The sequence below is a fragment of the Engraulis encrasicolus genome, chromosome 1 (assembly GCF_034702125.1).
Source record: "Engraulis encrasicolus isolate BLACKSEA-1 chromosome 1, IST_EnEncr_1.0, whole genome shotgun sequence".
NCBI classification, from domain to species: Eukaryota; Metazoa; Chordata; class Actinopteri; order Clupeiformes; family Engraulidae; genus Engraulis; species Engraulis encrasicolus.
In genome coordinates this window covers 56,222,876-56,235,857 of record NC_085857.1, presented here as the reverse complement: position 1 = coordinate 56,235,857, position 12,982 = coordinate 56,222,876, and the positions used below count along the sequence as shown (strand labels likewise).

Genomic DNA, 12,982 nt, shown 5'->3' with positions numbered 1-12,982 from the left:
ACATGTATCTTGTAATCGTTCTCTTCATGACTGATATTTCCTTTACTGCTATGTGTATTTGTATGATACACATCTCCAGTATACTCTATCTGCATATGGTGCCTTTTGTGCTGTGGTGGGATCACGGGGCCCATAGCCTAACTGTATGCATGCATGTCGTGTATTTGCATGTACAGTAAACCCATCTGCATATCTACGTACAGTAGATATCCTTCTTGTGCGGTAATGGTGATATATCCTGCCCCTGCTCCGCCACTGCCCTTCCCTTCCTAATGACTGCGCGGCCTCATAAACCCAGAGGCTCCCGGAGCCACTCGGCTGGATTACAGCCCGCTTTGCTTGCATGTCAATGTGGCGGAAGACAGACAGTTAAAAGAAGGACACTAAATCAGAGGCCGTTCAAATTAGGGGGTCCCGACCGAGGCCTTTTTTTGAGAGCGGTTGACATTGGTCTGTCAGACAACTAAAGGCATTTCACATATTTCTCACGGTTGGTACTCTCTATGGTACTCTCAAACTATTCCTCAAACCCACTTCATCCACATGTATTTTTGCAGAACTAGTGTTACCATTGAATTATGGTCTGGTATAAGTAGAACTACAGTCTTCTTGCGCTAGCAAGCTAGGTCTTGATGTTATAAAATTAGGTTATGCTACGATTTTTTAGGACTATAGGTGTGCGCACACTTTCTAACGTGAATCCTGGACAATTAGCGCTGTACGGCAGCCTCTAGAGCTCGTGTGTGAATGTCTATGTACCACCGGCCACTTAATTATGAAGACTCCTCATGTTGGGTTGGACCCCCTTTTGCCTTCAGAACTGCCTTAATTGCCTGCAACAATACTCGGGTAGGCTGTGGCTTTCCAACAAAGATTACATTACATTACATAGAATTTAGCAACATTTAGCCTTGACTTCCAAGGAGAAAATTTAAGCAAGAACAGGGTAAGGCGCAGTGCCCAGATGAAAAGCACACACTTAGTGTACTTTTGATGACAATACATAGAACAAAGTGAACTTTTTTCAGCTATTTACGTAAATTGCGTTTCACTGTACTATTAATGCACTGGAGCACTACTAAAACAGTACTTCAGCACACTTGCAGCACCGAGTATGCTAAATTGGCACCGATTTGGACAGCTTGAAGTGCATGATAAGCCTACTTTTGACAAGTGAAAGATGAGAGGGTGTCAGTGGAGTGTCCTCATTGTAAAAAAAAAAATGGGGTGGGGGGGGACGGGACGGGACGGACACACACACAAACACAAGTGTAATAAAAATAAATAAGAAAAATGAACATCTGCCGTAGCTAAATTTGTGTGATGGTGTTTCTTTTCCTTTTATTGTGGTACAGAAAAGGCAGACCAGATGATTTGTCTATTAATATACCTTAACATTACATTGCATTTGGCAGACACTTTATAACCAAAGTGGCTTTCAAAGAAGACATAATCATAGCCAACATCACATCATAGCAAATACAAAGAGCACAGGAAATATACAGAACAACAAGTGCAGATGCAAGGAGGGGTTAATATCATAGCAAATAATACAGCTTGGGGGATGACGTGTAGAAGTGTAAAATAAAAATAAATAAGAAAAATGACCATCTGCATGACGCCAACACATTCACACTTTGTAATCACTCACGCACACTCACACACACACACTTTGTAATCTCTCTCTCGCTCACACACACACACACACACCTTGTAATCACACACACACACACGCTTTGTAATCGCACGCATGCGCGTGCGCGCATGCACGCACAAACTTTTTTTTTATAAACCCAAACCACCACCCCCCCTTATGGGGGACCAATAATTTCTTACTTTTTCTTCCATTTCTTTTCATTACCTTAATTTTTCCATCGTTTAACAAAAGCAAAATGTAACGTACAATAATAGACAATAAAAGGATACAGGGAAAAAAGGATAAAGACAGGAAAAAAAAATACAAAAAACAGTGTCCCCCCAACACTTCAAACCACATATTAACACCCCCCCCCCACACACACACACACACACACACGCTTTGTAATCACACACGGCCGCACACTTTGTAATCACACACGGCCGCACACTTTGCAAATCACACACACACGCTTTGCAAACACACACACACGCTTTGTAATCACACACACACGCTTTGTAATCACACACACACGCTTTGTAATCACACACACACGCTTTGTAATCACACACACACGCTTTGTAATCACACACACGCTTTGTAATCACACACACACACACACACACACACACACACACACACACACACACACACACACACACACAACACACACACACACCACACACACACACACACACACACACACACACACACACACACACACACACACACACACACACACACACACACACACACACACACACACACACACACACACACACGCGCGCGCGTGCGCGCTTTGTAATCACGCACAGATTAAAAGGAAGAGAGATGACTACAGATTTTGCACATCAGGGCACGACATGTGGAGCCTGTAGGGCCTGAGCAGCTGAGAATAGGCGAGGGTAAAGAGTTGTGCCAGTTGATGGAGGTAGTGTCTCTGATGTCAAGAGGCAGAGTTCTATCTCTTATCTATCTACTGCTATATAAACCCAAACCACCACCACCCCCCCTTATGGGGGACCAATAATTTCTTACTTTTTCTTACATTTCTTTTCATGACCTTAATTTTTCCATCGTTTAACAAAAGCAAAATGTAACGTACAATAATAGACAATAAAAGGATGCAGGGAAAAAAGGATAAAGACAGGAAAAAAAAAAACAAAAAACAATTTCAGTGTACCCCAACACTTCAAACCACATATTAACACAACCACCCCCCCCCACACACACACACACACACTTTGAAATCTCACACACACACACACACACACACTTTGTAATCACACACACACACACACTTTGTAATCACACACACACACGCTTTGTAATCACACACACACGCTTTGTAATCACACACACACACACGCTTTGTAATCACACACACACGCTTTGTAATTACACACACACGCTTTGTAATCATATACACGCACGTGCGCAGGCACACACGCGCACGCACGCGCACACGCACACGCACGCACACACACACGCTTTGTAATCACGCACGGATTAAAAGGAAGAGAGATAACTACAGATTTTGCACATCAGGGCACGACATGTGGAGCCTGTAGGGCCTGAGCAGCTGAGAATAGGCGAGGGTAAAGAGTTGTGCGAGTTGATGGAGGTAGTGTCTCTGATGTCAAGAGGCAGAGTTCTATCTCTTATCTATCTACTGCTATATAAACCCAAACCACCACCCCCCCTTATGGGGGACCAATAATTTCTTACTTTTTCTTACATTTCTTTTCATGACCTTAATTTTTCCATCGTTTAACAAAAGCAAAATGTAACGTACAATAATAGACAATAAAAGGATGCAGGGAAAAAAGGATAAAGACAGGAAAAAAAAAAACAAAAAACAATTTCAGTGTCCCCCCAACACTTCAAACCACATATTAACCCCCCCCCCCCCACACACACACACACACACGCTTTGTAATCACACACGGCCGCACACTTTGTAATCACACACACACGCACACGCACACGCACGCACACACACACACACACACACACACACACACACACACACACACACACACACACACACTTTGTAATCACGCACGGATAAAAAGGAAGAGAGATAACTACAGATTTTGCACATAAGGGCACGACATGTGGAGCCTGTAGGGCCTGAGCAGCTAAGAATAGGCGAGGGTAAAGAGTTGTGCCAGTTGATGGAGGTAGTGTCTCTGATGTCAAGAGGCAGAGTTCCATCTCTTATCTATCTACTGCTATATAAACCCAACCACCACCCCCCTTATGGGGGACCAATAATTTCTTACTTTTTCTTCCATTTCTTTTCATTACCTTAATTTTTCCATCTTTTAACAAAAGCAAAATGTAACGTACAATAATAGACAATAAAAGGATACAGGGAAAAAAGGATAAAGACAGGAAAAAAAATACAAAAAACAATTTCAGTGTCCCCCCAACACTTCAAACCACATATTAACACCCCCCCCCACACACACACACACACACACGCTTTGTAATCTCACACACACACACTTTGTAATCACACACACGCTTTGTAATCACACACACACACACACTTTGTAATCACACACACACACACACACACACACACACACACACACACACACACACACGCTTTGTAATCACGCACGGATTAAAAGGAAGAGAGATAACTACAGATTTTGCACATCAGGGCACGACATGTTGAGCCTGTAGGGCCTGAGCAGCTGAGAATAGGCGAGGGTAAAGAGTTGTGCCAGTTGATGGAGGTAGTGTCTCTGATGTCAAGAGGCAGAGTTCTATCTCTTGGGCGCGTACATATCGAAGGCGGCTTCACCAATTTTCTTTGGTGGAAGGGTAGGAATCCTTAGCAGCGTGGCATCAGCGGATCTGAGAGCTCGGGCAGGGGCATAAAAAGAGAGCATATCAGAGATGTAACAGGGACGACGACTATTTAATGCTTTGAACACCATCAGCAGTATCTTAAGTCAATTCTATAGGAGACCAAATACAGACACACACACACTCAAAAATCACTCCATTTTTTTGGTAGACCCCCTACTGTTTTTTTTGTTTTTGCGAGCAAACAGACTGACAGACGCACGGACGCACAGACATGGCCCAGCTGGACGTAGGCACGGACTGACGCACAGACGGACGGACGAATGGACAGACAGACGCAGGCATGCACACAAGGACGTGGGCACGCACACACGGATGGACAGCTGGCCGGCCGGAGGCACAGACAGATGGAAGCACAGACGGACGCACGTCCGGCCAGACGTAGACACGGACGCACAGACGGACTGACGCACGGACGGACTGACGCACGGACGGACGGACGGACGGACGGACGCACGCACAGCCGGCCAGACGGAGGCACGGACGTGGGCACAGACAGAAGCACGTCCGGCCAAACGTAGGCACGGACGCACAGACGGACGCACGGCCGGCCAGACGGTGGCACGGACGTGGGCACAGACGGACGCACGGCCGGCCAGACGTAGGCACGGACGCACAGATCGACTGACGCACGGACGGACGCACAGCCGGCCAGACGGAGGCACGGACGTGGGCACAGACGGACGCACGGCCGGCCAGACGGTGGCACAGACGTGGGCACAGACGGACGCACGGCCGGCCAGACCTAGGCACGGACATACAGATCGACTGACGCACGGACGGACGCACAGCCGGCCAGACGGAGGCACGGACGTGGGCACAGACGAACGCACGGCCAGCCAGACGTAGGCACGGACGCACAGTCGGAAGCACGCACAGCCGGCTGGACGGAGACACGGACGCACGCAGGTAGGAACGAACGCACGGACACACGGACGGGAGCAGGCACGAGGAGGGAAGAACAGAAACCATATTATAGTTACATGTGAGCAGCTGAGAAATACATGCAGTGCATTGCACATTCTATAAAAGACCAAAACAATGCAACACTATTACATCTATTATATCTGAATTGAAAGTAGTTTACAAACAATGCGAGACTATGAGCATGTTTTTTATGCATAATTTGTACATATTTTTCTTACCCAGTGGTTCAAGAAGCAGGACGAAGGATCTGACAGGGTTCATTCCAGCTCCAGTGTAGAACATCTAAAACAAAGTGTTCAGAGTCGAATATCAGCTTTAATGTAAACACAAGTGAGGAAGCAGTCTGTTGGACTGGGATAACTATATTAAATATAATGATTCAGTTTTACTATATACAATTCTTCATGGCCTAGCCCCTCCTCCTCTACAGATATTTATTACAAAAAGTATAAATAGGGCTTCCAGATCCAGTTCCAGGGGTGATTGCTCTGTTCCATTTAGAAAGAGCGCTTTAAGTCAGGCTGTTTTCTCTTACAGAGTCTCTCACACCTGGAACACAATTCCCAGTATAATTAGAGAACTGCCAACAATAAACTCATTCAGTAAACAGTTAAAATTGTGGTCACTGGTTAATGCTGTCAACATAATTTCACATAGCTAGGCTACTAGTACTGGCAGCTGTTCTTTAACTCATTTGTGCATTGTATCTTGTAATTGTATTCTGTATTATTTATTTTTAAAATGTGTGAAATATCTTTGACTCTATAATTTTACAACTGTGTACTATAACTGTATTTTTAGTTTTGTTTTAACCTTGTTTTTTTTAAGGAACATCAAACCTGTCAAGGGACAAAAGATGGAAATTAGCCTCCTGGCTATAATCTTGTGTATTTAGCATTTTTGTTTAAATGCTGGTAATATATGCCGTCCCTTTTAAAATAAATAAACTTGTAAACTTGAAGCGAGGATACTCTTGCGGTCTGGACATTTAGGTGAGAGCAGATTCGCACACTGAAAGACAGTAAGGTCAAGCACAAGGAGTTTTTTTCTGAGAGCAGAGTAGTAGGCGTTTCAGGGTTCTGCCTCCATTAGCGCGTTCAGGCCGACTGAGAACTGCGCTGGAGCCCATTCCCGCACCTAATCGCGAACCGGCCGTCGTGTTCCCGCCACAGATATTAGCGTTCGCGAACCGGAAAGTTGGTTCGCAATAGAGCTCGAAAGTCCCGCCCCTTAGTTCCGCGTTTCACGGGACCTAAGCTGACCATCTAACAACATGGTAGAGAGTAAATATCTTCTGATCTCAGTCATGATATGCGCTGGGCTACAAATATGCTGTTTAAGAGGCTAGATAAAGATTATTCATGCAGAAGTATCAATGTTTTGTTCCGAGGCCGTCGGCATGAAAAATGTGAAGAAACACAGCTTTCTAAAAAGTTTGGGGGTTCATACGAAAAATTAAGCAAAAATATCAGAAACAACATATATGGAGCTCGTGGCACAACTCGAAGGGGATCGAAATATCATTTTAATACCGCCATTGGATTACATGCTACGATTTTCGGCTAAAAACGCCGTTGAGGTCCCATGAAATCGGGGGAAGAGACGTCACTTTCGAGCTCTATGCGAACCGCAAAATACTAGGTTTTTCTCCGTGAACCGTGACGACAGTGTGGCCGTCAGCAGGTTCATCCGGGTAACACAGTCACGTGCGGAAATTGTTCAGAGCCCGGTATGAACATGGGAGGTTCACAGATAAGCACTTTAGTGCCGAACGTAACTGGTGCAGGCACCGGCACAACCTCCGTTCTGGTCGGCCTGAAAGCCCTACATCAGTGTGCCAGTGAGCACAGGCAGCAATGATGAATACAGAACCCTGAAACAACTGCTCTACTCTACTCTCAGAAAAAAGAACTCCTTGTGCTTACCTTTTTTTACATTTCAAGGGTGAGAGCAGGTTGGTACACTGCTACCGAAATACAGCTAAATGACAGTAAAGGAAATTCTTGTCTGAAGGTACATGTACTGTATGCTTATGTACAGGGGTGGAGCACAAAATTCTGCATGTTCAACCAGCTCTAATAGACCCCCTTTATATATTATTAACAGGTTTGTGTAAAACAAAAATCTGACTCCCTGTGGGCCCCCGTTATAGTATTTGATCCCTTTCTGGTGTTGTTGGTTTGACATGATCAGATAACTTTAATCGTAGATGTATTCTAACACAGAGAGACAGAATATCAAAAAGAAAATCTGGAAAATAACTTCACACAATACATTTTATTTAATTTGTCGTCTTTGTATTTCATTGAGGTAATAAGTATTTGACCCCTCTAGCCAAAGTACTTGTTGGCAAACCCCTTGTTCTCTAGGGCAGAAGTCAGATGTTTGTTTTAGTTGATGACAGGGTTTGTGCAGAGATTGTGTTGAAATTGCTGGTTTTCTCGGGGAAGTCGACAGGGGGTCAGCCACGTGCCCAGGGAGAGAAGGGAACCCAAATTGAGTCTTCATTACATTGTATGTATTGGGGGGGGGTTACTCTCACTCACCCTCTGTCCACTGGGTCCTTGAGCGCCTGGGAATCCACCGTTTCCCCTCTCCTCTGGCTCTCCTTCGAACACACACACACACACACACACACACACACACACACACACACACACACACACACACACACACAGGAACAACTCAAGACTATAAGACTGACACAAACAAAATGGCTGCATCCAGTTGTCACTGGCCCCATTTGTGATGCTACACAAATCCCATGTGCACTGCGCAATCACAATGCATTCAATGTATTCAACATTTCTTACCAGAATGCATTTTAATTTTTTGTTTGCCGATGGACAAACAAAATGGCCATCCCTACCTGTTGTCCTGCGGGTCCCTCTTCTCCTTCGACCCCTTTGGCTCCCTGTGCGCCCTTAGGCCCTTGATCACCCTGTGGGCGAGATGGGGATTAAATGGACAAAATAAAAATCTCCAAAGTCAGTTAAAAAGAAAATCTTGTCACAGAGACTTCAAAATATTGCTAACAATTGCCAATTGGGCCTTCTTGCCGCTACACATGGGCAATTTAAAAAGGTCCTCAGTAGACATGCCATTCAAATAATTTTTTTGGAGTGCCTTGGTGAAGAAAAGTTTCTCGGCTCATTTTGTCATGCCCTGCTCTTCGGTTCAAAGGGAATATTGTCCAAACACACAGATATTGAGGATTTTGATGGGAAGGGAAACTCAGGAGATAACATGACCATTATATTGTGTAAAAGTCAGGGCATTCAAGTTTTACAGATGGGCCTCGCTCTGTTTATTCCAGGTCAACATCATGTACACGTATGTGGGTGTGTATATACTGTACATGTGTGAGTAATGTGTGACAAGCAGGGACTGATGAATTACACTGGTGTGTGTGTGTGTGTGTGTACGAATGTGTGTATACTGACTGCAGGGCCTGGTGATTCGCCTGGCTCCTGTGGTCCAGTGTTGCCTACACTCCCGACGAAGCCCTGAAGTCCCTGTTACAGAGAAAGAAAGAAAGAAAAGAAAGAAAGCACACACACACAATACATGAACAGTGTGCAGCAGATGGCATCACACAAGGACTGACAATGGCATGAAACACTAAATGGCATCGAGAAGTACTAGAATGGTATTGGAAAAAAATAGATGGCAAATTCACTAGAAGGTGAAAATCCACATGGTTCAGGGTTTTTTCCATTAGTGACAAGTCAGACTTCCACAGGAAGATGTTGTACAGTATATTCAAATAAATGTATGCAATAAATCCACAGCACCAAGGCTTAATTTCATATAAGGTCTGATTAAGGGCCATCAAAATAATAAAAGATTGATGAAAGCCCTGGTGTTGCAGACTTTACTGCTTGTTTTGAGTGTATGCATTAGTCCAGCATTCAGGCTGGTTTTATGTGGATATATGTTTTTCACATGTTTCAGGCCTTGATTACATGTACATATGCAGATATTTTTTAATGCGACTATTTATTTAATCTCTTTACATATAAACACAGCATGTCGATGAAATGAAATGAAACACCCTACTGACAGGTGTACCTTAGAAATCTCGACTTGAACTCTAAAAATCTATTTTAGGAAATTGAAGCTCTGTTCACGTGCAAAAAAGACGAATGTATTCCAAAAATATAAATATTACGTGTAAACTGGGTCTTGCAGCATGTTGTGTACCCACCCTCTCTCCTGTGCATCCAGGAGATCATGGCTGTCCCACCTCCCTTCTGAGGTCTGGTGTACATGCGTACGCTGCTGCAGCCAACCCTGTCTGTGGGTCTGTGAGGTCCTGGTTGTCCCACCTCCCCTCTGAGGCCAGGCGTGGCACTGCCCCCATTCCCCTCCCGACACTCAGGAATCCCTCAGCCGGTTTCCATGTCCATGAAACTACCCTAACCAGCCTTCCCAGACGACCGAAGCACCCTTCGTTCAACAGTTCTTGGACCGCTGCCACTGTTGGCAGTGGAGACCGGAGCCGTCCCACGCGCCGCCCCAGACTGCAACCGGGTGCCTTGCCCCCCGCTGAGCCCGGACGAGCACTGCAGTGAATGCCCTCCTCCGCACAGCGAGACCACCTCCCACCTGCGCAGCAAGGCATTCCACTGACCTGGTTGTCCACCCACCCCAAGGTAGCCGAAGGAACCGTGGACCGGACCGCACCGCGGGAACCTCCAGCCAGGCATCAGGACAGGCCCTGCGCATGACAATGCCTCCGCCGCCCAGAACCACTAACTTAAGCCAAGCCTCTACTACTCTTCTCTACTCTACTCTACTCTCCTCTACTCTACTGACATTGGTGATCCAGGTTCTCTGAACATTGCAGACATCATCAGACTAGTCCCGAAGACCTGAACTGAAAGCACAACGGTGCACAGTTCCTTCAGTGGTCAACAAAGCCAGTAAAAGACCCTGCGTTACAAGCAAGAGACAGTGTCACTAGGATGCAGAGGAAAACATTCACTGCAGTACTCATACTCGAAGTCGACTGAAGGCACAACACCCAATTGCAGTCAGGGACAACGCACAGACCAAGTCCAGAACTCCCCCACCCACAGTAGCAGCAGTCCAAGATCTATTGGACGAAAGGCACTTCAGCAGTCCAAGGCGGCTGATCGGGACAGTTTCTAGACATGGAGAGCGGCTAAAAGGATCCTAAATGTCAAGAGAGGATATGAAGGGGGAGGCAGAACCTTCTCAGCCTTTTTCCCAGGTTTTTTTTCTCTTTTTTTTTAAGTGGGAGGCAGAAGATTTTTTTGGCCTGTTTATTTCCTTGAGCTTGTTTTTTCCCCCTCTTTTCTTCAAGCTTTATCCTGCAGGCCCCTAGGTGAAGTGTCTTCTCTCTGTTGGGTTGTGGTGTGAGTGGAGTCTTTTAGTCTTGGTCACTGGCAGCAGAAGGCTGTTCACTGGTCAGCGACATGATGCACTCTTTAGACGGTGGTCCACTGCGACCCATTGGTGCAGCGGTGATGCATTGGCAGTCGGCGGTTTCCAATGGTGCTGTTATTCACTGTAGAAGTTGTTCCACTGTCAAGTGTATGTAAGCACTGGGTTTCCACACAGTACACGGACACAGGATTCCCCTCGTCTTGTCTTTTTCCTTGACGTTAGTGGTGTTGATGTAAGTAGTGGTAGTAGTAACAGATGGAGGAATTGTAGAACAGTAGACCAGAATAGGTGTAAAACCTTTAAACATATAAACACAAAATAAAATAATTAAATAAACCACACACACACAGTAGGCATATGTCACGGCATCACCTACAATCCAGACACTATCCGCGCTACTGCGGGAAGCCTACACCAAGTAAAAACTCCCGAGCCACATTGCATGGGGCTTAATGGTCAATGAGCCCCACGTCACTACAAGACAAGTCCGACAGGTGGACAAAGATGCGTCCGCCTATGCATTGCCATCTTGTGGACACAGGAGGGAATTCCAATTTTAAAGTGATACTGTCCCATTTTGGGAAATAAGCTTATTTTACACCTTCCCTTGAGTGAAATAGTAGGGATTTACCATTCTCCTGTACTTTCAACCATTCTCTGAGTACGGCAGTGCAAATTTTACCTCCAAGCTAGCAGTTAACATGGACTCCTATGAGACCAGTTAGCCGCCAGCTGGTCTCATAGGACTCAATGTTAACTGCTAGCATGGATGTAAAATTTGCACTGCCATACTCCAGAGAACGGTTGAAAGTACAGGAGAACGGTAAAACCCTACTATTTAACTCAAGGGAAGGTGTAAAATTAGCTTATTTCCAAAAATGGGACAGTATCACTTTAAGACAGCATTTTAGACAGACAGACAGACCGCCTTATAGAGATAATAGGACACATCTGAAAACATGAGGTCAACCAGGTGAAATTACAGCAGCGCTCAGAATGAATGGTTATATGGATGTAGGCCTATTCTCTCGTTTCCGCATTGCTGGCACACAACCTTTTGACTACACAACTCGTACAGAGAACACAAGCTCCAGGCTACCCTGCAGTACAAACAAAGCAATTTGAAACCATTTGAAACAAAATGCCACCTGTGCCGGGACTCACTAGTTTCACACCGTGTCGGCCTGGATGGGCGGGATTTGGGTTGTGCTTATAGCCTACTCGTGCACTAGAGCTGAGGTCAGTGGCAACATGCCAGAGGGTGGTTTTTATTAGCTTAATATATTTGGTCCACATAGGCCTACAAAAACATTACTTTAAATCTCAAACACCATGGTTCTAATATGCCTCATTTTCAATAACTGGACTAGGCTACCAGTAGGCCTAAAGCAATGACACACTGCTAACTGTTAGAATAACAGTTAGGCCTAAATAAAATTGCATCCATAAAGTGACATGGAGTAGGCTATGGCATATAGGCTTAATAGGCTATGTTGATAACGAGGTTCTTTCTTATTAGGCCAAATTATTTTGTCCACCTACAAAAAAAATACATGTATGTTCATTCCCAAACATAATGCTTCCAATAGCCTATGGCTCGATTGCAATAACGAGACCTTCTGGACTTCTAGTCAAAATTTTGTCAATATCGAGTTGCTTTGGGTAGGCCGTTATGTAATATGCTGATCGCCTAGGCTACATTGCATTTGACCAAATAATAGCCTACAGACGTCAAGTTGACGGTTTTGCTTGGATTTTTGTTCAGTTTTTTTTATTTAGGTCCAACCTTTGTGAATTATGTGTTAATAAAATGAGCATAGGCTACAAGTTTAATATCCAAATTAATTTATTTGACCATAAGCAATCTATTTGCGCGGACCCATTGCCAAACAAACCTTGGCTGCAACCAACGGTAGGCCTACGGTAGACCATTACAACCACAGACATCATATATGAAGACTAGATACGTCATCGCGTTTTTCAAGCTCGTCCGCACAGGTCGGCCATATTAGCGCAGCCTAAACTCTCCACAGAGCCTCCGTTACACCTGAAGTTAACTGAGGAATTCAGACGTTGAGATGCTGAAATATGTATGCTGTTATTTCGCTGAAATATTGACACGTGTAT

General features: G+C 45.0%; 1 long non-coding RNA gene across 1 annotated transcript; it reads right to left on the bottom strand.

Annotated features, from left to right (window-relative positions):
• Nucleotides 1-4,208: 4,208 nt before the first annotated feature.
• On the bottom strand, nucleotides 4,209-9,945 carry LOC134455875 (uncharacterized). The gene is made up of 5 exons (XR_010036183.1): nucleotides 9,651-9,945; nucleotides 8,887-8,958; nucleotides 8,313-8,384; nucleotides 7,990-8,051; nucleotides 4,209-5,725 (listed from the first exon to the last, which is right to left on the bottom strand). It is a non-coding gene; the product is annotated as an uncharacterized LOC134455875 (long non-coding RNA).
• Nucleotides 9,946-12,982: the final 3,037 nt, after the last annotated feature.